Source organism: Rhincodon typus, chromosome 14, assembly GCF_021869965.1.
Source record: "Rhincodon typus isolate 14 chromosome 14, sRhiTyp1.1, whole genome shotgun sequence".
In the NCBI taxonomy this organism is placed as follows: Eukaryota; Metazoa; Chordata; class Chondrichthyes; order Orectolobiformes; family Rhincodontidae; genus Rhincodon; species Rhincodon typus.
This window is the reverse complement of record NC_063345.1, coordinates 60905450-60930449: the sequence shown is the minus strand read 5'-3', so window position 1 is coordinate 60930449 and position 25000 is coordinate 60905450. Positions and strand designations below refer to the sequence as shown.

Sequence of the window (25000 nt, the reverse complement as noted above, 5' to 3'; positions counted from 1 at the left end):
TAGTGGTTACACCTTTTTCTGGAGAGGAAAAACAGAGAATCAACCCATTCTCAATCAACTCTGAGCTCCCTGTTGGCATCAACAATCACTTCCTGACTCTGTCTACAATTTGCCAGGAACCAGCAGGCAACAGTTGCGAGTACCTATGCCCGACCTTTGATGCCATTGACTAGTTCAAAGATGACTTCTGCTCCATCCTAGACACCATACTCACCAACATCCCAAAGGAAGATAAAATTATCCTCCTTGATGATTTCAACGCCAGGGTTGGAAAGGACTCCCAACACTGGAAAGGAACGACTCAGGAACTGCAAGTCCCAACAGGATTCTCCTGTTCACCAAATACACAGAACATCAGCTGATCATCAACACACTATCTCAAAGAGAAAAGCTCAACATTTCTTGGAAGCATTCACGATCAAAACACTGACACATGATCAATTGCCAAACGTGTGGTCATAGATGTGGCTCTAGGATTGATCTCATCAGCAACACAAAAACCCACAGAACTCAACCAGTGTCACTGAATTTCCTTGGTGGACAATCATGCTCATTAGCGATTGACTGCTGACAACAAAGGACACTTAATATTTTTGAAGCCAAAAAGGATTAGGAATCAATACCATCTACAAAAAAAAAAAGACCCTTCCCATGTTGAGATTTGAGAAGGGGAATATTTCATGCTTAAGAAAGCTACAATTCTTAACTCTGGATATGTATACAGTTTGAATTTCTCATCAGTAAAACTACTGGCCCAGTGCTTGCCAGAATATTACTCTTTTGCACAGCACAAGACAGGGAAGCTCAGAAATTAAGATCTATTTTCAACAGTCTCCATTCTCACCATTTGCCATGTACCCCAACTGTGGAACAAGTTGCTCATCCATGCAATTTTCCCGACCAGGCACCAGTCGTTGGTATCGTGTTAGATGAGGATTTCCATCGACGTCAACTAGAAATGGGGGCGGCATGAGATGAGGCGCTTGCTGTGTCTGTTCATCCAGGACGTAATTGTTGGAATCACGGATAAGTGGACGGTAATCGGTATGAAAAAACATTTGGTCTGGGATCTATTGTGAACAAAATAAAATGGTTACCACTAAATTCAGATAATGGCAATGCAACAGAGCAGTTGATAACATTAAACCTATTAATGTACTGGCTTAAGAGGCATATAAATCATTTATCTTTAACAAAAAAAGAAAGAAAAAAAAATGTGAAAATTTCATCGTACTGCTTCCTCTTCTCCCTCCGTCATCCCCACCCCACAATTAACTTCCAGTCTTCCATCCCTAAAGACAGAGGTGCCTTCAGGTTACACAGCTGTAAACATCTGACATTCTCATATACGAATTAAGTTTCAGACAACAAAATGTTAAAATAGTAGCCAGCTACCACTCAAATATGATCATGTTCTATGTTAAACACAACCAAAATTTCCACAGAGAAACAAAAATGAATAGTCATTTGGGGAAATAAATCCTGACTATTTCTCCCTCTCTAATCTAGAGGACCATGACCAATGTCTAGATTATGACCAGCTAAGCTGAAAGTATAAGCTTAGAGCTTCCCAAACAGTCCTAAAGTTTAAGCATTTTTTAAAATTCATTCACAAGATGCAGACATTGTTGGAAAAGTTGGAATTTAACTCACTTAGATGTGGTGAACTGCCTTCTTGAGCTACTTCAATTCACATGTTCAAAGTACTGCCACATTGCCATTAGGGAGGGAGCTCCAGGGCTTTTATTCAGCAATGATGGGAGCGATATACTTCCAAGTCATTTCCTTAATCAGTCCCTCAGGATCAAGAATGACTTTCCTCCACTCCAGAACTGTGGATCCTGGAGGTGACTGAACAGTCCAACGATGGATTAGCACATTCTGCCACGGGTGGAGAAGGTTGGTTTGATAAGGCAGGAGACGGAATGCTTATTTTATCTGAGTTTGCACTTGGCCTCCACCTGCACTGGTCACAGACATCCAAAATGGTTGGCACTTTTGCAGAAGTTTCACCAGTTTGGGTGGTTTTGGGCAAGAGTTTCTCACACATAGGTGGGCATGTTGCATTTTGTTCAGGAAGGTTTTGAGCATGTCCTTGAAGTTTTCTTTTCCCTCCTGGTAACCATTTTCCATGACAAAGCTTGCCAAGTACTGACCTCATTTCAGAAATTTTGAGTCAGGCATGCAGACCACAAAAACAACCCTGAGATTCCAACTGCCACTTCAACACACCACCGTGTTCCTTGGCCAACACCAATCTCAGGCTCTCTCACTCTCTCTCTCCCCATCTCCAATTAATGTTTACTCTTTCTTACCCCACCTCATCTTCAGCATATTTACCTTTTCCTAGCTACCATTAGTTCTGAAGAGGAGTTACTGAACCCAAAGGTTGACTGCTTTCTCTCCACCAGTGCTGCCAGACCTGTCAAGTTTGTTCAGCAATTTCTGTTGTTAATGCAACAATGTGGCCTGACCAACACCCCTGTAACAAATGCCTCATTGTGCAGAGGTAAACCTCAGGAGACGACAAGGACTTTGGAGCTATCTTGCCATTGGATTTGCTGTATTTGACATTTCTCTAGGGATCTGAAACATCTGGTGTACATTGTCAAAGTCTCCAGTGTACACAGAAGGGCAAACAGCACAACTGCTTTGTAAACCACAAGCTTGGCATCAGGTTTGAAACCTTGTCAAACAGATGGCCAAAGGCTACATTAGCACACTGGAGTTGATGTTGTATTTATCATCAATGTCTACCCTAATTGAACAAAGGCTCACAAGGTATGAGAAATGATTCACATCATCCAGTCAAGGGGGCAGGCTGGTACAGAATGTTTATCTTTTGGTTGTTTAGCCTAAAGACCAATTCTCTCAACACTTGGTTATTGTTTGAGTGTTCAGCCTTCGCGTCCTCAAACAAAAGCATCATCTGTGTACCACAGCTCAATAAGAAAGGAGTGCTTTTCATTCTGTACTGGAGGCAACCCTGGTTGAACATTTTCCCATTCATTCTATAGACAGCTTCCCACTGGAGTGGAAAATAAGGGAGAGTGTTCCAGTTAGGAAGGTGAAGAGTAACACTGGGGAACTCTGTTCGTTGGAGTCAAACCTGGCACAAAAGGAAGATGGTTATAGTAATTGGAGGTCACTTGCCTCAGCTCCAGGACATCTCTGATAGGAGTTCCAACCATTTTCAGCTGTTCCAGCAACGACCTTCACGCCATCATAAGGTCAGAATTGGAGATGTTCACTGGTAACTGCACAACATTCAGCACCATTCGCCACTCCTGGTATACTGAAGTATTCCATGTCCAAAATCAAAACAACCTGGACAATATCCAGGTTTTGGCTAATGAGCAGCAAGTAACTTTTGTGCCACACAAGGGCCAGGCAATGAACATCTCTGACAAGACAACCTAACCATTACCCCTTAATATTCAATGGCATTACCATCACCCAAATCCCCATGACTGACATGCTGGGGTTTAGCATTGAGTTCAGTTTCTGGTTAATCAGCCATATAAATATGTAGTGGCTACAAGAGCTGATTAAACAGTAGGAATCCTGCAGCGAATGACTCGCCTCTTGACTTCCTAACCCTGTCCACCATCTACAATGTAGAAGTGTCATACGACATACTCACCAATTACCTGGATTAGTGCAGCTCCAACAACACTCGATACGCTTGACATAATCCAAGACAAAACAGCTTACTTGACTGGCACCATAACCACAAACATTCACTCCTTCTACCATTGACATTCAGTAGCGGTGTGTACCATCTACAAGATTCATTGCAGAAATTAACCAAGGCTCCTCAGGTAGTACCTTCAAAATGCATGTCTTTCTAGATGAAAGCAGTCAAAAGGCTGCAGGTACATGGGAACACCACCACCTGCAAGTTCTCTTCCAAGTTTCTCAACATGCTGCCTTGGAAACATATTGTCATTTCTTCACAGGGACTGGTTCAAAATCCTGGAACTTCCTCCCTAATGGCATTGCGTGCCTACTTGTACCAAATGGCCTGCAACAGTTCAAGGCAACAGCCCACCAACTTCTCAAGGGCAACTAGGGCCTGGCAATAACATCCTGCCCTAGCCAGCAATGCCCACACCCCATGAATGAATAATGAAAAGATCTGTTCAATACGTCATTCAGGTTCATAATCAAAATCTATACAGGTCATTCTTTACCTATATCTTGCCTGATTCCATCCCTAAACTGTTCATTTTAAGTAACAATTGCAATTAACTTAGCAAAGTGCAACTCGCTTTACATTTCACTCCAACCTCCAAAGTGGAGGATAGGAGCTGGTAAAACAAAATCATGAAGAAATTTTAAAAATTGATTACGAGTGGATAGTTCTTAAATTTAAAAGATAAAATGAAAAAAAAAGTCAGACAAAGGCAGAATGGGCCATCTATTTTACGAGTCAAGTAAAGTAGCTTTGACATGTTTAGTTTTCCTGTTTAATCTGATAATGACAAAGCTCTTCCATACAATGATTACTATAATAATATCAGCATTTTGGTGCATGAGCTTAACCAAAAAAGTTCTGGGATTATTTTCTTGTACCAGCCATTCTAGGAGCTCTGGAAAATGTGTTTCCAGAATACAAGCACTCAAAAACCTACCTTTTCATATGATTTACTGCAGCCAAATCCAAAGATCAACAAATGTCCATGAGAGTCAGTGCATGCAAAGTGCTGCCCATCTGCAGAGAATTTACAATCAAACACAGCACCATGACCCTGACCTTCAATCTGTAGAAAATAAATAAAAGCCCTTCCGGTTACACTGACGGATTAAACAATGCTTTGCATCTTAAACTCCCACTATAGGTCCGGCAAGCCCTGGCAATCTACTAGTAAAATTGTACAGGTTTTACACAGCCATTTAGTAGCACTGAACTAAAATACATTTATACAAGAGATATGTTGCCAAAACCTTTCCTCTTCCGTCAGAACAAATGCAAGAAATCCAAATTTCAAACAATCAAATTACACTATAGGAGAAAAGAATGTTGACTGTCAATTAAAGTAGATTTGCCAACTGCCTCATGGAGAAAGCAACGGGTTACCATGGCGGTCCTCAAATACTTTAGTAATTCAAAAAGGTTCAAAACATAAATACACTCCTTTTGTTTTCCTATTTTTCGACTGACCAACCAATCATTCTTTTCTCCTCTGATATAAATTTGCATAATTATTTGAAAGTTGTCATTTGCCCTGACAAGCATAAAATGAAAAACTTCCATAAAAGGTCTCTCTTTTCAATGTTATTTATAGAAACAAGTAGTAAACAGGTGACTGATGATGGAATCAATGACATTGACTTTTCAATTCAAATTGTGATTGGCAGCTTTACGTTTATCTGTGAGATGCAAGGGTCCTATTACAAATTGGGTTTGGTTAGAAATTTCATTTAAGACAATGAATACATTCGTATCGATGGAAAGAAAAATGACATTTTGTCAAAGTTGTGCGTCTTGCACTCATCAGGCCAATTCATATGAATACTGAAGTATTGGGGACAACATATTCATACTCAAATGAGAAGGGCATCCCAATTGTTTGGCGAATGCTCTGATTTCTAGAGGCATTGCCTTAGAGAATGGTTCATTTCCCAAGGCAAAGTCTTGATCAGAGTCAACAAGGCTAGTGTAAGCTTAAATAAAGCTTGGCAGTTAACTACCCATCATCATCTAACTGAAACATTCCCCATGCCAGCACCACAGTCAGAGAGTTCACTTGACAACCATTTCACTCCTCTCATACAGTATAAACACGCTGTCTCCATTTCATTAGGACAATTTGCAAGAATATCAATGTGTGTAAGATGAAAACATTGACAAGATGCATTTATTTTCCAGTAAAAGCTCAAGTTCTGTACTACTAGATTTGAATTAAGACATAGTAACAATGGCATAACTAGATGTTTAAACCAGGCTTCATCCAGAGACCAAACAAATGCTTACCATGTTAAAAAAGTTCCGAAGTTTGGCACCTTTTGAAAGGTCCCAGATGAATATGTTGCCATCATGCCCAGCAGATAACATAATCCTGGAATCAAATGGATGAGCTTCTAAAACAAAAACTTCATCATCATGACCCTACAGGAAGAAAAAAAAAGTCACAATAATGAACACTTCCACATTTAGACATCACTGACTTTAAAAAAATCCAAATTACAAATTAAAATTAAAAAATGTTGAGGATGCTAGAAATCTGAAATAAAAACTGAACGTGCTGGAGAAACTCAACAAGTCTGGCTGTACCTATTTAAATTACACCATTATGCCACTGCATTTGCAATATATGTCACCATGACTAACATTCATTTGGGAATGGAAGAGATTTCACCATCGCCTTTCAGCCTTACATTTACTGCTGATGAAACAAATCATACACAATTCAGCAGAATTTACTTTGCCCTCAGTCCCATTAGACATTGGAATTTTGGCTGCAACATGGAGTCTGCCCTCAGCACTGGGATGACGATATCGCAGCAAAAAAAAAAAATATCAAGAATAGGTCCCCTGCTTCTATGCCATACAAGTAACAACCATTTAAAGCAAATGAAAACAACAGTCTGTGGCCCCGATGGCATTCAAGCAGAGGTCTTAAAGGCTGGTAGACATTTGCTCGCATCAAGACTTTATTCTGCACATTTGAGGAAAAAGAACTCCCTTCTCAGACTTCAGGAATGAGACAATTTTTGCAGCCTCATGAAGTAGGTAATTCAAGAGACTCAAGCATCAGACTTGCAGGCTATTCTTGATCTCTTCAACACTATATGCAAGAAAGTCAGCCTTTGGCAAAATGAAACTCATTGACCCAGATCTGGTCAGTCAAAAATTATACTCTCATAAATGTTGCGAAAGTTACTCTCATATATGTTGAGCACTTCCCATGCTTTGGAAGCCACCTCTCTCAGAAGGCCACCATTGACAAGGAGATCCAATACTAGCGCAAACATGGCAACTCAGCTTTTACAAGCTATAGTAGGGAATGCTTTGACAGCAAAGACCTCTGCAAGTCAACAGAAGTCTGAGTGTACAGAGCAGTCAACAGACAGCACTATTCACGTCCACTGGCATACCACTCACCAAAGAAATATTTGCTACATTACTGAATGCAGCAGAACCGAATGCAAACAGCTCCATCAGCAAGGAAGATATACTCAAACTACTGGACCTATGCCTCACTACACACTTTATTTTTAACGGTCAAATATACAAACAAATCAATGGCATACCTATGGACTCACCCATGTCAGGAGATACTGCAGAGGCAGTCATGCAAAGACTGGAACACACTACCCTCCCTCTCATACAGCCAAAACTGTGGATCCGATACGTGGACAATACGTTTGTCACCATTAACCGCACCAAGTCAGAAGAGACACACCATTTCAACAACGTTTTCACCGGGATAAAATTTGAGAGAAGAGGAAGACAACAATCAACTTCTGTTTCTAGACATCAGGAATGACCAAAATGGGAGATCCAAACCACAGTATATAGGAAGGCAACCCACAGTGACCAAATCCTCAATTTCCACAGCGATCACTCCAATGCCCACAAACAAAGCTGTGTTAGGACGCTATTCAAACGAGCCACAAGACACTACAACACACCAGAGCTAAGTAAGGAGGAGGAAGAGCACTATACAAGGTATTTGTTAACAATGGATATCCCAACAACTTCATCTGCAGGTGCCTACTAAAACAGGTAACTCCAAGGGGACAGAGTACATCCCAAGACACTGGTCACACTACCCTATACCAAGAACATATCAGAACTGATAACGAAACTCCTATGACCACGAGCAATCATGGGAGCACACAAACCCACAGCCTCACTACGACAAACAGCCACAAAGACCAAAGACCCCATACACATGACACGCAGGACCAACGTACTTTACAAAATACCTTGCAATGGCTGCAACAAACATTACATCAGCCAGACAGGAAGGAAACCAGCCATCAGGATACACGAATACCAGCTAGCAGCAAAATGACATGACAAACTTTCCCTCATCTCAGTGCACTCGGACAATGAAAGCCATCAATTTAACTGGGTCAATGTGACAATCCTGGCTCAAGCCAACCACAGATATGCAAGTGAAATCCTAGAGGCCTGGTTTTGGGAGTAGCTCAGTGGTTAGCACTGCTGCCTCACAGCACCAGGGACCCAGGTTCGATTCCATCCTTGTGTAACTGTCTGTGTGGAGTTTGCACATTCTCCCTATGTCTGCATGGGTTTCCTCCCACAGTCCAAAGATGTGCAGGTTGGGTGGATTGGCCAAAAAAAATTGCCCACAGTGTTCAGCGATGTGCAGATTAAGTGGGTTATGGGGGGAATGGGTTTGGGTGGGATGTTCTGAGGGTCAGTGTGGACTTGTTGGGCCGAAGGGCCCGTTTCCACACTGTAGGGATTCTATGAACTTATCAAAAGACCCCATATACAAAACGCATGCAGAACAGAACCAGAAATGACACAACCCAACTTAACAGACTGGATCATACAAACACCAAGGAGTAGAACAACATCACTTCATCAGAGGCCGCACTGATGATGTTACCTAGCTTGGTGACGAAACGTCTGTACGATTAGCAGCCAGCTCAGCAAGCAAGCCAACAATGTCATCCACAACCTGCGCCACAAATCTTCACAAGAACATCAAAGCAGTCATCATCACTACAGTCCTGCACAATTGTAAGATCTGGACTGCAAACAGAGCACACAAAAGTAGTAAAGACATTCCCCAGTAATGCCTGTTATATTTTCCAGATTCAGTGGGAGAACCATCAGCACAACTGTCCTTCTTGAAGTCAGATCCGCAAGCACTCAATCATAAGTGCTACAGAATCAACTATGATGTACAGGACATCATGTCTGTATTGCTGGAAAACAGGTCCTATGCCACGTCTTGTTTCCTCAACTTAAATGGCTAGGGTTCCAGGGAGGACAAGGACAATATCACAAAGACATTCAGAATCTCTTCTTGAAACATGGCAGCAGTGACGTAAACGACTGGGAAATGCTTGCCAAAACAGTGATGTGCCCATCAAGCCATATCTTCCTTAGAACTCAAAACACTTCAATGATAAAACAGTGACAGTCGAAGGGGGGGAAAGAGAAAGCAAAACCTTCACTTTATACATCCCACTACCTCATGGGATGTCATACCCATGTGATCAAAGGTCCACAGGTCAAGAATTAGTCTGTTCAGTCATATGAAGACCTATGGCAGAAACTGACAACCAAGAGTGGACACTGTGCCTGGGTCAAGGGACAGCTGACAATCTGATCTACATTATATCAATGTATGTATGTAACTTACAATAATATCTAGTTTACTTACAGAAAGAACATGAAGCAGCTGTCCAGTATAGGAGTTCCACACTTTCAAATGGAAGTTGTTCACTGCTGTGATGACTGTGTGGTCAGAGCGATCCCATGCTACCATGGTCACTTTCAGCTTACTGACTTTGTCTTCCATAGGAACAGGATCATTTCTACCACATTGAAGAATAACAGTTAGATATCCATACTACCCAGACTTCATCTCTTTTAACTATAATACAGGTATAAAAAGACTACAGAATTAAAGAAAATATCACAGTCAACGACAAAGTGTACAACTCTTGCAGGAGCAGAGAGATGCAGGAGAGAGGTGGTACAATGGTTAGCACTGCTGCCTCACAGCACCAGGGACCCAGGTTCAATTCCAGCCTTGGGCGTCTGTGTGGAGTTTGCACATTTTCCACGTGTCTGGATGGGTTTCCACTAGGTGCTCTGGTTTCTTCCCACAGTCCAAAGATAGTGGACTGGCCATGCTAAGTAGTTCCATAGAGCCCACTGATACGCAGGCTAGATGGATTAGCCATGGTAAATGAGGAGTTATGGGGTAAAGTAGGGGCTGGAGGGTCAGTGCTACTGGAAGGGCTGAATGAGGATTCTATGATCTCACTGCATGTGTCATTAAAGGTGACACGACAGATTGACAAAACAGTATCCTTGGTTTTATTAATAGGGACACAGGCCAAAAGCAAAGAAGTCATGTTCAAATAATAAGAGTCTAGTTCAGCCTCAGATGAAGTACTGATTTCAGTTCTGGGCATTGCACTTTAGTTAAGATACGAAAATATCAAAGACTGAGTGCAAAAGAGGTATGTCAGAATGGTCCAAGGAATGTGAAATTTCAATTTTGAAGACAGATTGGAAAAACCGCAACTGTTCTCCTTGGAGCAGAGAAAGCCAAGGGGATGTCTGATTGAAATGTTCAAACAAAAAGGATTGGAGAGAATAAATAGGGAGTAAATGCTTCCATCCAAAAAAAAGATAAAGAACAAGAGGGCGCAGATTTTAAAGTGATCAGTAAAAGGGGGAAAGAAGGGGATGTAAGAGCAAACTTTTACACGAGTAAGTAGGGTCTGAGACCAGTGGAAGCAGGTTCAATCAAAGCATTCAAGAGAGTTATGGGGAAAGGCGGGAGAATCATGCTAGGTGAGACACTCTTTGGAGAGACAGTATAGACTCAAAAAGGGCCAAGTGACTTCTTCCTGTTCTCTAACAATCCTGTGATCTTCTTAGCACTGTAGGATACAACATTTCATTCACCAGATAGAAATTTTGGTAATATGCAATCTTTTCATGCGAGTTTTCATTTACAAAACTGTCTAAATCTGCAGAATAATAGTCAAAGTAATTCATTTACTAACTGATCATGTTTGAAACTTGGTCAAGTAAGGAAATGCCTTAAGTAAGCGGTTGTTGATGCAATAACTTCTCAAGCTAAGGAGATGAACAACCATTGTTTAAGAAAAGAGTAAATTAACGAGAAAGATCAAATCCACATTCACAGAATGCTTTCCAGAATCTTTCATAGCCAATGGATGGTAATCAGAGTGTTTGGTAGGCAAATCAGCTTGCAGACAAAAAAGTTCTCAAAAAGCAAATCTCTTCTGAGAATGATATTGCTCAATGAGGAATGAATGATGGTCAGAAATTCAGGAAAGTTGTCTTCAATAATGCCTTGGAATATTTTATTTCCACTTGATGGTGCAGTTTAATATTTCATCTAAAAACCATCACTATTGAGAAGGCAGAAACAATCCAGCAGTCCATTGCTCTGCAATACGACATATGCTCAAATGCTGAGCGGAACACATACCCATGACCTTTGGACTTAGAATATGAGGATGACAGTACTCAGACAAGGTATGCTTCAGGATGATTCAAAGTAATCTTTTCAATGACATTCAAAACAATCTAAATCACAAACCTTCATACACAAATGTTACTTCCAGAGATTTACTGGGGCAACACTAAAAACTAATAATGATGCAGCAAATCCTGGTCTTTATTGATTGTTTTGGGAGACAGCTATCAATAATAACTGTGTTCTTGACAATCAAAGTAAAATCTGAACGGTAAGGAGAATAATTTCTCGAATCTACAACATTTAGTTTTCACCAGACAAGGGAGGAAAACCAGCACACAAAGCGGAAATCACTTATTCATATAAACTGGATGTCCCCTCTGCCTTAGTGCAGAATTTAAAGTAAATTAGCAATAAATGTCATTCTAATAAATAGTACGCCAACATTCTTAACATACCAATACTGAATAAAGGGCAATTCATATGTTGGCTGTAACAGATCTTTAATCATAAATCATATCTACAACCAACATTTTGTTGACCGGCATCTATGGCACCAGGAGTGTGCCGGCGCAGCAAACATTCCAGATAATCAAGAGGTACGTATAACTGGAGTAAACCCTGATCAAGTGAAGCTTCAAGACATCAACGTCCCCTAAAAAATTCCATGAAAAAACTTCAACACACCTCCTAAAATCAAAGTAATAGAAACGTAATTCAGAGAGTATACACATCACTGCTATACTTTATTTACAAATACTCAGACATTATGGTAGATTGCATTTTTGAGGTATATAACTTTCACTGGTTTATCAAGTATGTGGGTTGATAAGATGCCAGTTAAAATAAAGTTTGTTGCTTTTCTGTATTCCGCAAAATTGGCCCATATTTGCAGTTATTGTAGACGAAATGGGTTACAAATACCAAAATCAGCTTACAAAAGTTAGATCAGCTCTTGTAGTAATTTTGACCACTGCAAAATCATGGAAGAGTCTCAATGGTTGAACAATTGTTTTGATACACAGGTCCTAGAATAGGGTTTTTAAATTCTCAAGGTAGAAAACCACAAGAAACAATTAGCTTCATATTCTCTATGGTGGTGGCAACACAAACATCTTCACATTTATGTTTTGATAGAAAATACTCAGTTGATAAACCTAGGATAACTTACCCTGGTAATTTCATAAACATATCCAGAACTATACTCTTCCATTCTTGGTGCTGGTACTGCCAGATTCTAGCTGTCCCATCTCGGCTACCACTAACAAATCTCAAACTATCCAGAGTTGGGAAAGAAAGAAAGAAAGAATACAGGTTAAATATTTTTGAAAATTAATTTTTACAATTACAAGAACATAAACAAGGCCAGCTAGTTTAATTTTCATGCTTTTTATGCTTTTTTTTAAAATAAGCTGGATAATTTTAAAATTACTGATTATGATTGCAAGCATTTTCTCATAAGCAGAAAAAATAATGCACCAACTATCACAAACACAAAAACGTACCTCTGACTATTGTTGCAGAACTGGATAGCAATCACTTTATCCTGAAGGAGATCAAAAGGAACAAAACAAAAATTCCGGTCTTTTCCATGAATCAATTCAATTGTGCATTAGTACAGGAAAAAAAAGTCAATAAAAATTATAACTAACACTTGATCCCAACTCAACTTAAACATCCTGCATGTCATAAGAGACACCTTCCCCAAATCATTCTAAACATGCTGCATTTTAAACTATACCAGCAGTTATGCAATGCTGCATACACACATTTCCAAAAATGTACAATGACAGCACATATTTCATTCACTGGTCAACAATGATTATGGTGCGCCTCAGACATGTATTTTTTACGATTAGGTGGGATGTAGTCACACCAGTATGTTTGAGATGTGACTTCAATCTATGTGAGGAACATAGCCGTTAACTTGGGGGAAAAAAAACAAAAACAGTAACATACAACTTAAAATCAGTAGGAAGTTACTTTTTTTCCCATAAAGTAATACCCAAGGCAGGACCTAGGTCAAATGGCCTGCAATTTCTCAGCACCTCTAATGTGTCAGTTTGTTGGAATGTTGGTCATTTTAGAACCAAATGGCTGGAACTAGGTGATAGAAGGTAACCAATTAATGACCTTAAAAGAACCTTTTAAAGGCACACTGCAGACACCAATGCAGCCAAAGGTTACTTGGTAGAGGCATTCTTCTTCAAAAATGGCCTCGCAGTCGTGAGGTGTTTTATTTTTACTTTTACAAAATTTAGACGACATGCCATCTTAAGCTATCAGTATTTGTAGATTGCACCCACTGATCTGTCACTGCAGATGAGACTTCAAATGGCCCTCCAGACTAGACAGCCTTAAGTGATAAGCAAGTGCTCATCCTACCCATGAATTGGTCAGCAAATGAAAAACTGCAACAGTGCCTAGGTGCTGACAAGCATCGGGACCCGAAAAAGGTCCCAATTAGATTTAAAATTCAGTCCAAATACTACATCATCATTACACTAAGGAACTATTTTGGAACAGGATGGTTCTGTTTACACAAATTGTGCACAAACTTTAGAAAAGCTCCAATTTCTAGCTTCAAGCAGTGTATTATAGATTCTCTTGAATAGTTTCACACTTCTCTCCAAAGTCACAAGATAAATTAAAATTCAACATGACTGCTTGACAATGCAGAAGTTCAAAACTAGTCAGTAAATTGATGCAAAAAATAAAAAAAATTGGGCTGAAATAAGGTACAAAAACTTCAAAAGCAGATCCTCCTCTCTGCTGCAATATCTGTACATTCTGGCACAGTCAATTAAACACGCTCACCATCAAACACGATCACTTTTAATTATTCCTGAATTACCTCTTAAAAATGATTTTAACTATTTGCACATTAATTCTTAAAAACAGACAGCAGGAAGAACAATGAGATGATTCTCTTAGCCGCTTCAGTAAAACCAGCTTGATCATAACATACAAAAATTACCTAAAATGTTCAATATCTTACCGTATGGGATGCCAGCTCAGAAATTTTTTCTGGTGAGCCAGAACCCAAGTAATAAACCCTAATTACATGGTCTGTGCTGCCAGTCGCTACGAACATCCCACCTATAATGGCAATTAAAAACAAAACTTAAAACATAATTGCCCCAAACAACAAGTTTCCAATTCCCATTCTAATCCTATAAATAACATTGTCAATCATAACATTTGCATTGTCTTCTTTAAATAAAAAGACTTCTTTAAAATATACCAATTCCTGGTTGTTCTGACCTCTCACTAAGGTCACAAAAAACAAGTCACTATACACTTAATTTATGACTATTTCTTCAATCAGCAGTTTCTCCCAATTTGATAATTGAAATTTCCAGTAATAAGTTTCATCTCATTTTTAATCCAATACATGGCAACCAAGATAGCTTGCCAAAGGAAATCTAGGAGTTGGAACTTGAACTCAGGTCAGATCTTTCTGCAGGCAAACGGCACTGCATGGCAGTTGGAAATCATGCTACACATTGACCAACTATAACCTTGAAAAGCAGACAAAGAATAATACACAGATAAAACTGCAATGCAACGTCCATCAATGGATGTACTCACAAATAATTAAGATTTCCAGCCAACAAAAAAAAAAATTTTTAATTTAATTTAGTATTTAATTTACTTTTGCTCAAGAAAAATTGTTTTAATTACAGCTAGATGGCATCATTTGGCATATTTATTCAGAAAAGGGCAGATCGTGGAGACAAAATGAAGAATTGGCACAATAAATGGGGTGGGGGCAGTAAAAAAAACAAAATCAAAAAATTATTTTCTGTAAGAAAAATACTTACCAGAACTGAAAGAGGAGCAAGAAATTTGACTTCCTGGTCTGGATCTATCCGCAAATTTCACTGGATGTTCACTGTGAACACAGACGCAATTTCAATCCAAAGCAAATGCAACGAATTAGGAAATTAACACCAACAATTTTGATGCCTTCAGATATAACAAAGCACCAGTCTTTCAGAAGTAGTATTAAACCAAGACTCTATTTGCCTGTTTTGGTGAAAATAAAAGATTAATGGATATTTGATGAAGCTAACAAGCTTCTCCAGCTTCCAAACCAAAATTTGCTTTTCATCTTGTAGAAATGGCGGTAGCATTTTGCCTTTGTTAGCAGTAAACAGAGGATGAAGCAAAGAATATAAAGAAGGGCAAGCTGCTTTTAACTAACCATGCAAAAGGATGTGATGATGTAGTCATTTGCAGTCAAATAAAATCAGAGTAGTGACTGAAGGGGAGAGACTGGATGCATACATGTTCAAGTGAAGATATGGGAATGGAAGCTTTTGTTCATTATTCATTTCAGTCAAAGCTGAATAACAATTTGACTCACTGAATTGATTTCTCTCCTTCCTAGATTCTGATTAGTGTTAGAGAGAAGGTCTGCTATTTGACCTTTATCGCAGTGAGGATCAGAAACAGTTATTGTTTAAGGTTCTTGCGAAGGTTTATAGCTCGGGTCGTAAATGAGGTTGTTGGCTTGATCATCGAGCTGGCTGGCAATTGCACAGACGTTTCATCACCATGCTAGGTAACATCATCAATGCAGCCTCCAATGAAGCAATGTTGTTCTACTGTGCTTGGAATTTATATGATCTGGTCTGTTAAGTTAGGTTGTGTCATTTTTGGTTTTTTTTTGCATGGGTTTGTATAAGAGGTCTAATTCCAAGGTTGATTGCATTACAGGTTGAAAACCATTCCTAGACGTCAGGGTAGAATAAATGACCAACAGGGTGTTCCAAATCAAAGTACATAGGAAGGCAACCCACACTGACCAAATCCTCAATTTCCACAGCAATCACCCCAACGCCCACAAACAAAGCTGTGTTAGGACATTACTGGGCTGACAAGTGGCAAGTGACATTTGCACCGCACAAATGCCAGGCAATGACCATCTAACCACTGTCCCTTGACATTCAATCGTGTTACCATCACTGAATCCCCCACTATCAACATCCTGAGGGTTACCATTGACCAGAAACTCAACTAGACTCACCACATTAACACAATGGCTACAAGAGCAGGCCAGAAGCTAGGAATACTTGGGCGAGTAACTCACCTCCTGACTCCTCAAAGCCTGTTCGTCATCTACAAGGCACAAGCCAGGAGTGTGATGGAATACTCTCCACTTTCCCTCATCTCAGTGCACTTGGACAATAAAGGCCATCAATTTAATTGGGACAACATGACCATCATAGCTCAAGCCAACCACAGACATGCACGGGAATTCCTAGAGGCCTGGTTTTCAACCCGTAATGCAATCAATAAACGTGGAATTAGACCCCATTGACAAACCCATGCAGAACAGAACCAGAAATGACACAGGGATAACAAGGTGTAGAGCTGGATGAACACAGCAAGCCAAGCAACATCATAGGGGCAGGAAAGCTGACATTTCAGGCCTAGACCTTAACAGACCGGAACATATAAATTCCAAGCAGAGTAGAACATCATCACCTCATCAGAGGCTGCACTGATGACATTACTTAGCATGGCGACGAAACGTGTGTGATAACCAGCCAGCTTGGCGAGAAAGCCAACAACCTCACACAGTTAAATGGTTTAACAACAGTACTGGAGAGGTATCTTATTCTACTAACCATCAGCTTTAAACGTAGGAAACCAGAACAAATTAAGAAAAAACAACTGAAATTGCTGAAGAAACTCAGCAGGTCTGGCAACATTGCCAGAACATATAAACATACATTTGAGGATGCTTCAGCTCAATGGCTACAGTTTTCTTTTTACCCTCACCTGAAGGAAAGGGTAAAGTGGCAACTGCTCCTTCTAAATGCTTAATATTGCGTTGTCATTAGTGATCTGGCTGTGACAATGAGATGTCAACGCATAATCGAAAAATAATACTGAGATAACACACTACGTATAAGTCGATAAACTGAAAATTAATTCCACACACAAAAGCTGAGGAACAATTATTCCAACATGTAAATCCAACACCTACAATATACATTAGAAAACCTGGAGTTAGCAAAAGACACTGATGCATTGGCAGCAAATTACTCTCTGAACAGACCAAATACCCATGAACAAACTCACAAATAGACCAGATGCTGCCTTTTGGATTTCAAACCAAAATTGTCGTGAAACAGTATAGTATTTCAAAGCACTTGAGCAACAGATAAAAGTAGCAGTGTAAAACAGCTAACATGTCATCACAATGTATCGATTGCTGACTTGTCTCCACCAGTTCTCATTTTGAACGATTTTTCCTTTAGCACATCTCACTTTCTTCATGCCAAATGTGCGGTTGAGAGTATCCACATGAATCCTTGTTACAGCTGTCTCTTTGTGGAGGATGTGGACTACTCCTTGCTGCAGTCCTACACGGGCCCTGTGCCACAGCCCTTTCTCTGATTCAATGTCATCAGTGCTGCTTCCTGTTCTTTTCCAGAATTCAACAATTTTGCTTCAGGCGCCATTCTGGTCTCACCTTGACCTGGTCATCTCAGACTCTTCAGTTGGTTTCCTTGACTTCATAGCTTCCATTTCTGCAGATAGTTGATACGTAATAGAAATTGGTGGACGGACTATTCCCCAGTTACACTTCTTCACATCCTGCTTCCTGCTTGGATTCCATTCCATTTTTTCAGTTTCTTCATTACATCTGTTCCATTGGTGCTTCCGTCTACCAGAGTACCTCCGACATGTCCTCCTTTCTTGTCACCCAAAGATTTTCCCCACGATGGTTAACATGGCCATCAACCATGTCCAACAAATCTCTCACACTTCTGCTCACAGCCCTTCCACTCCCTCCTCAAACAAACAAGAGGGTGTCCCTTGTCCTCACTTTCCACACTACTGATCTCTGCTTTCAAAGAATCACTTTCCACCATTTCCACCACCTCCAGCAGGATATCACTGAACACAATTTCCCCTTCCCCTCCACTGTCAGTATCCTGTAATGATTATTCACACCATGATATCCTGATCCACTCCAAACACTTCCTCACTCCCCATGACACCTTCCCACATAATCACAGAAGGTGATTGCCCATTCACCACTTCTTTCCTCACAGTCCACGGTTTCAATCACACCTTCCAGGTGAAGCAGCATTGTACTTGTACTTCTTTCAATCCAGTATACCGTATTTGGTGCGCATAATGTTGTCTCCTTTACAGTGAAAGGACCAAACACAGACTGGATTGATACCTTGTGGAACACCTCTGCTCTCTCTATAGGAATGAGCCTGACCTTCCATTTTTTTGCCATTTCAACAAACCACTTTGCTGCCATGCCAATATTTACATACTTGTCCTGTGACAGTGCTCCAAATCTCAATGTAAACTCAAGGAACACACTTCATTTTCTGCTTAGATGCCTTATAGCCTCTGGGACTCAATGATGAGTTTCTCTCAGCAGAGCAACCCAGTTTTCAAAACATCATAAGAAATCGGAACAGTAGCAGGCAGCTCAGTGCATTGGTCCCCTTGCATCATTCAACAGGATCATGGCTGATGCAACATTCCTCGAGTCCACTTTCCTACATTTTCCCTGTCACCCTCAATTCCCCCACTGATCAAGAAACTCTCTGTCTTGAATACACAAAGACTCTGCCCCCAAAGCTTTCTGCAGAAAGCAGTTCTAAAGTCTCACAATCTCTTAAGAGAAGACGTTCCTCATCATCTCAGTCTCAGATTGGTGCCTCTCAGACTATGCCCTTTGGTCCTCGGCTTTCCCTTAAGGGGAAAACATCTTCTCAGCACTTACCCGATCAAGCACTTTAAGAACCCTATTGTTTCAATAAGAACACACCTCATTCTTCTAAACTTCAATGAGTAGAACACCTTTACTAACAAAATAATCCCTCCACACCAGGAATCAGTCTTGTGAACTTTCTCTGAACTGCTTCTGATGAAATTATGTTTCTTTCCTGAAATAAGGAGGCCAAAGTGCTCAGTATTCCAGGTGTGGCCTCACCAGTACCATGTATAATTGCAGTAAGATTTTCCTACTCTTTATACGTCAACCTCTGAAGTAAGGGCTGACATTCCATTCACCTTCCTGATTACCTGCTGCACCTGTGTGCTAATACTGTTTCATGCAGAAGTCCCTTTGATACGCAGCTTTCTACAGTTTTTTTCATTTAAATAATACTGCTCTTTTGCTCTCCCTTACAAAATGAACTTCAATTTTTCCCCACGTTATACTTCGTTTGCCAGCTTTGTGCCCATTTACTTAGTTTTTTCAAAACTTCACGTACACCCATTTTACATCTCTATCAATCCTTTACTATAATTATCACCGTCTTTTACTCAGTGCACCTCAATCTGTTCAATTTGCTACCCTACCCTTCTGTCAACAGCATTAAAAATCACCATTTCCTATCTCCTTTCTGTTCTGAAGAGGAATTGGACTCAAAATATTTAACTGTTTCTCTCTTCACAGACACTGCTAGACCAGATGAGTTTCTCTAGTACTTTGTTTTTATTTCAGATTTCCAGTATTCAGAGTACTTTGCTTTTGTTCTTGTTCTTGTTCTTATTCTGTTAGTCAATTATTAATCCATACCTGTACAGACTGCTTTAATTTTTCCAATCAACCTCCTGTGGAGACTTTATCAAAAGCCTTCTGAAAATTAAGTATATATGCCCATCAACTCTTGGTTATCAATTGTTGTTCACTTTGAACTCTTGTATCTGTCCTAATAAGTGCAAGATCAAAAAATTTAAAGAGAAAATCTTGTGTTGCAGTGGTAACATTCATATCTCTGGTCCAGAAGGTCAGGTTCAAGTCCCACCTGCTCCAGAGGGGTGTCATAGGTTTCAGGAGGATTCTTCTGTCACAGTGATAGGGACACTATCTCTGAACCACAATGCCTCGGTTAAAATCCTATCTGCTCCAGGAGGTGTATGACAATATCTCATCACAGGTTGATTAGAAATCAAATTTCAACAGCATATCGCTATGTTTCAGTAAGATCAAATGAGTTACATCCACAAAATGATCAGTGATAAATACATGAACTAGAAGATTATTGATAAAGAAATGTATTTCATATAAATTACTATACTAAAATTCTAAATAGACAAAGCTTTGAATGAAAGCCAGCAAATTCACATTAACAAAGCTGCAGATATATTTCACAAAAAAAACCTACTTAAATTTGACGGTCTCCGTATTCCACTGCCAAAAGCAGATGGTCCCATCAGCCCCTGTGGATGTCAAGTACCGTGTTGTTCCTCTGGTCCCTGGGGAAAACTGGAGTACAGGAAAATGGAATCTTATACATCTGAAAGTCTAAACAGGGCTAAAAGGCTTTTGTTAAATTCTGTAAAATGCGATTTATAGACGTTGAGACACCTCCAATTTCCCTAATCTACCTCCTGCACGCACTGGCTTTTTAGTTAGCTATGAATCCAGTGCACCATACAAAAATGTTCTGATCAATTAGCCAAACTGATTGGATTTCTTATGGCTCCTTATGGAAATATGAACTAGTGTTCAATGGAAATTGATCAGGCTTGCTGCTTCTCATCGATGTATAACCCCACCACTCAGGCAAGACAAGAAGAATGGATTGGAAAAGGGACAAAGTTAAACTGTAATCTAGCTAAGAATAATCAGGCCTAATATTCTGCCTGCTCATTTACCCTCCTATAGTCTGTTTATGATGATGTGCACATTAACAAAAAACATTAAATATATCTATATGCATCTATTACTCATGTCTGCTATTTTATGCAGTCATACAAATCTCATTGTGACTGTGAAAAACAAAGCATTACCACAACAGAAAACATTTACAACGTGTAACCTCATTAAGTTTAAGAGTTTGCCAATTAAATTAACATGACGTGGAAAATTTATTCTACTGAAGTCAGGGGAAAGAAGCGGGAAAAGCAAAGCATGTTTAAAAAGAAAGCGCTGGGAAACAATGACTATAATATCAAGTTGAGAGTTGTTACAGAAAGGTGAGGGGAAAATCATCAATAAAAACTTTAACTCAAAGAAATCTAATTTTAGGCGTTTGAGAAATTTGGTCCAGGCAAATTGGTATCAAGACTGTAAGTCAGTAAACGGTATGATATCTTCAAACCCAAAGTAGTCATATAGGAAAAAAAGACAGCTAAAGCTAGAGCTCCCTGGATAACTAAAGACAAAATTAAAATGCAAATGTTAGGTTCACATTAAGTAGCAAATTATATTGGAAAGAAAAAAGTACAAGGAAAACTGAGGAAGAAAATAAGAGGGATAAAGAATGTCTAACAATAGATTAGCCACACAACATGAAAGAGGACCAAAAGTCTTTTGTGTTGACAGGCTGTACAAAATGGCAAAAAGGGAGTGTAGGATTAATTTGGCACAGATACAAGTTATCTTATAGAGGAAGAAGGCATGTATTTACTATCTCGACCACATACTTTGCCTCCATATTCAGGAAAGAAAAATAAAAATAAACATACTTCAGGGGAAAAAGGTTGGTAGTGTTCAAATTTGAATCACCAGTTCAAGTAAGATGCCTTATAGATTGCTGATGGAAATAAAAGGTGGAGATTGCAAAATCTTTGATGAAGTCTCTTCCGATCCTCCTTAGATAGGAGAGTGCTAAAGGAGAATTAGGGACTCTAAATGTTTCTATCTTTTTGTGGGTATGGGTGAGATAATCCTGACTACAACAGCCCATCAGCCTCATATAAACACTGGGGAAACTTTGAGGTATTAACCTAGGACAGAACTCACTGTCACTTAAAAGAACAATGTTTAATAAACTACAACCAACATGGATTTGTTAGAAGCAAATTGTATTTGATTTGATTAATTCTTAAGTTTTTCCAATAAAACTGGAAATGATTGATGAAGATTGCCCATGTAACTATCAACTGCACTATAAGAATGGCTTTGGTAGTGTCGCCCGATAGATTTTGTCAGCAAATTTAAAGTCTATAGGGTTAAATGGGCAGTGGATGTGTGGATACAAAACTGATTAAGCAACAGAAAGTACAGTATTGGTGAACACCTATATATATATATAACCTCTATATCCAAATCCAAAGTTATTAATGTGCGCATACATACACATATATTAATAACTTGAACTTGGATATAGAGGTCATAGTTCAAAGTTTGCCTCTGACATGAAACTTGGAAATGCAAAGTACAGCGAGGATGATAGTTTAAAACAAAATCAATTCAGGAGGATATAAACAGAATGGTGCAACGATTGGATACGTGGCAGATTAAATTTCAGGTAGAGATGTGTGAAATGATACATTTTGATAAGGGCAATGAGGAACCGTAAGACAATATAAAATAGCCCAATTTTGAAGAGAGATTAGTGGGTGTACACGTAAAAACTTTTGAAGGATTGCAAGATAAGTTGAAAGGGCTATTGTGAAAAGAAAATAAGATCCTTAGTTTTGTAAACAGAGACAGAACACAGAAGCAAGAAACTTATGTTAAATTTTTAATAAAGCTCTGGTTAGGACTCATCTGATGAGCTACACTCATGAACACCACTGCGAAGGAAAATGGCACTGGAGTAGAACATTATCAGTTACATGGCAAGACAGATAAAATAGTTTGTTCTTAGAAAAAAGATAGTTCCGATTACACCACAAGAGCAACAGATGAAGAAACACAAGTAGGCCATTCAGGTCATCGACTATGTTCTGCCATCCATTGAGATCATGGCTGATCTGATAACTGTCAACAACACTCAACAGGAGAAGTGATGACCTCGTGGTATTATTGCTAGGCTATTAATGCAGAAACTCAGCTAATGGTACTCGGGTCCCACCATGGCAAACGATGAAATGTGAATTCAATATAAAAAGTTCTTGAATTAAAAATGTATTGATATCATGAAACCATTACCAATTCTCAGAAAAAACATCCATTTGGCCCCACTACCGTTCTGCAGAGAAGGAAATCTATGATCCTCACCTGGTCTGGCCTACATGTTACTCCAGACCCACAGTAATGTGGGTGATTCTCAATTCCCTTCAAATGGCCTAGCCAGCCAGCAATACCCACATCCCACAAGTGAACAAAAAAAAAATTCCTGCTTTTTCCCTGCAAGCCTCATAATCAAAAATCTGTTTCTCAGTCTTGAAAGCACTTAAGAACACAGGCTTGACACCCCGCTGCAGTGAAGTATTTCACAGATTTACTATTCTCAAAAGAAATTCCTCCTCATCTGTCTTAAAAGGTGCAATCCCTTATTCTGAGATGATGTCCTCTGGTCCTTGTTTCTCCCACAAGGGAGGAACAATCTTTATGCCTCTGCACTGTTAAGTCTCCCAAGAGTAATATATGTTTCAATATAGTCACATCTCATTCTTGCAGACTCCGATGAGTATAGGCCTGACCTACTCAACCTCTCCTAAGACAGTATCTCCATGCCTCGTATCAACCATCTCTGGATTGCCTCCAACGCCAATATATCTTTCTTTAGATAAGGGCTCAAAAAACGGTGCCCAGTATTCCAGTTGCGAGCTGATAAGTGCCTTGTACAGTTTTAGCAAAGCCCCCTACCTTGTACACCATTTACTTTGCCTTCCATATTATGATCCGAATGTGGATGCCAGCTTAGTACAATTTATGGAACTGGACTGCCAAATCCCTCTGTGCTGTGGCTTTCTGCTGTCTTTCTCCATTTAGATAATATTTAGCGTTTAGTTGTCCTGTCAAAGTGTATAATCTCACATTTTCCCATTGTATTCCATCTGCCAAGTTTTTGCCTACTCCCTTAGCTTGTCTATAACCCTCTGCAGACTCTTCTCGTCCTTACCACTCGCCACCCCACTTATTTTTGCATCATCTATAAGCTTGGCTAAAGCCCATTCACTTTCCTCATCCAATTCATCAAAATGTATTGTAAATAATTATGGCCCCAGCACAGATCCCTGTGGTGTATCATTGGTTGTAGGTTGCCATCCTAAAAACGCCCCCTTATCACGACTGACTCATATCAGTCAATCTTTTCGTTTTGAGAAGATTTGTTGCTCAGGTCGTGTATGAGGTTGCAGATATACTCGCTGAGGTGGTGTGTTTGATTGCAGTCGTTTCGTTACCCTGCTAGGTAACATCATCAGTGCACCTCTGATGAAGCGTTGGTGTTCTGTCCCACTTGGTATTTACATGCCTCAGTTTGCTGGGGTGGTTGGCATCACTTCCGGTTCTGTTTGTCAATGGTTTGTATATCGGGTCCAGTTCAATTTGTTTGTTGATGGAGTTGATTGGAATGCCAGGTTTCCAGGAATTCCCCGGCATGTCTCTGTGTGGATTCTGCTATTATGTATGTGTTGTCCCAGTCGAACTCATGTCCTTCTTTGTCAGTGTATAGAGACCAGGTGAGAATTGGTTGTGTTTCTTGGTGGCTAGTGAGTGTTCGTGTATCCTTACTGACAGTTTCCTTCGCGTTTGGCCTATGTAACGTTTCCCACAGTCTTTGCATGGTATTTTGTGCATTACTTTAGTTTTATTGGTTGTGGGTATGGGATTCTTTCCGTTCGTCAGTAGTTGTCACGGGGTGGTTGTTGGTTTGTGGACTACCCTGACACCTGGGAGCGTGAGTACTCTTGTAGTCATCTCTGACGTGCAGTAGGGTGACTAGTATGTCTGGCTATGTTGTGACTTCTTGTTGCGGTCTGCTACGGAGGTAACAACAGATAGTGCTTTTTGGGGTATCCATTCCATTTAAAAACTCTGTATAAGTGCTCCTGTTCTGCTTTGCGCAATTCTGTGTTGCTACAGTATGTCGTGGCTCGTTTCTGATGCAGCTCCATTTAGGGGCGTTGGGGTGGTTGCTGGTGTAATTAAGTATCTGGTG

The 25000-nt window shown here is 39.8% G+C and overlaps 1 protein-coding gene across 1 annotated transcript in view; it reads right to left on the bottom strand.

Moving 5' to 3' along the window:
- Positions 1-25000, bottom strand: part of LOC109936009 (bromodomain and WD repeat-containing protein 3-like) — a 77119-nt gene that overhangs the window by 26731 nt on the left and 25388 nt on the right. The gene's annotated exons all lie outside the window — the stretch shown is intronic.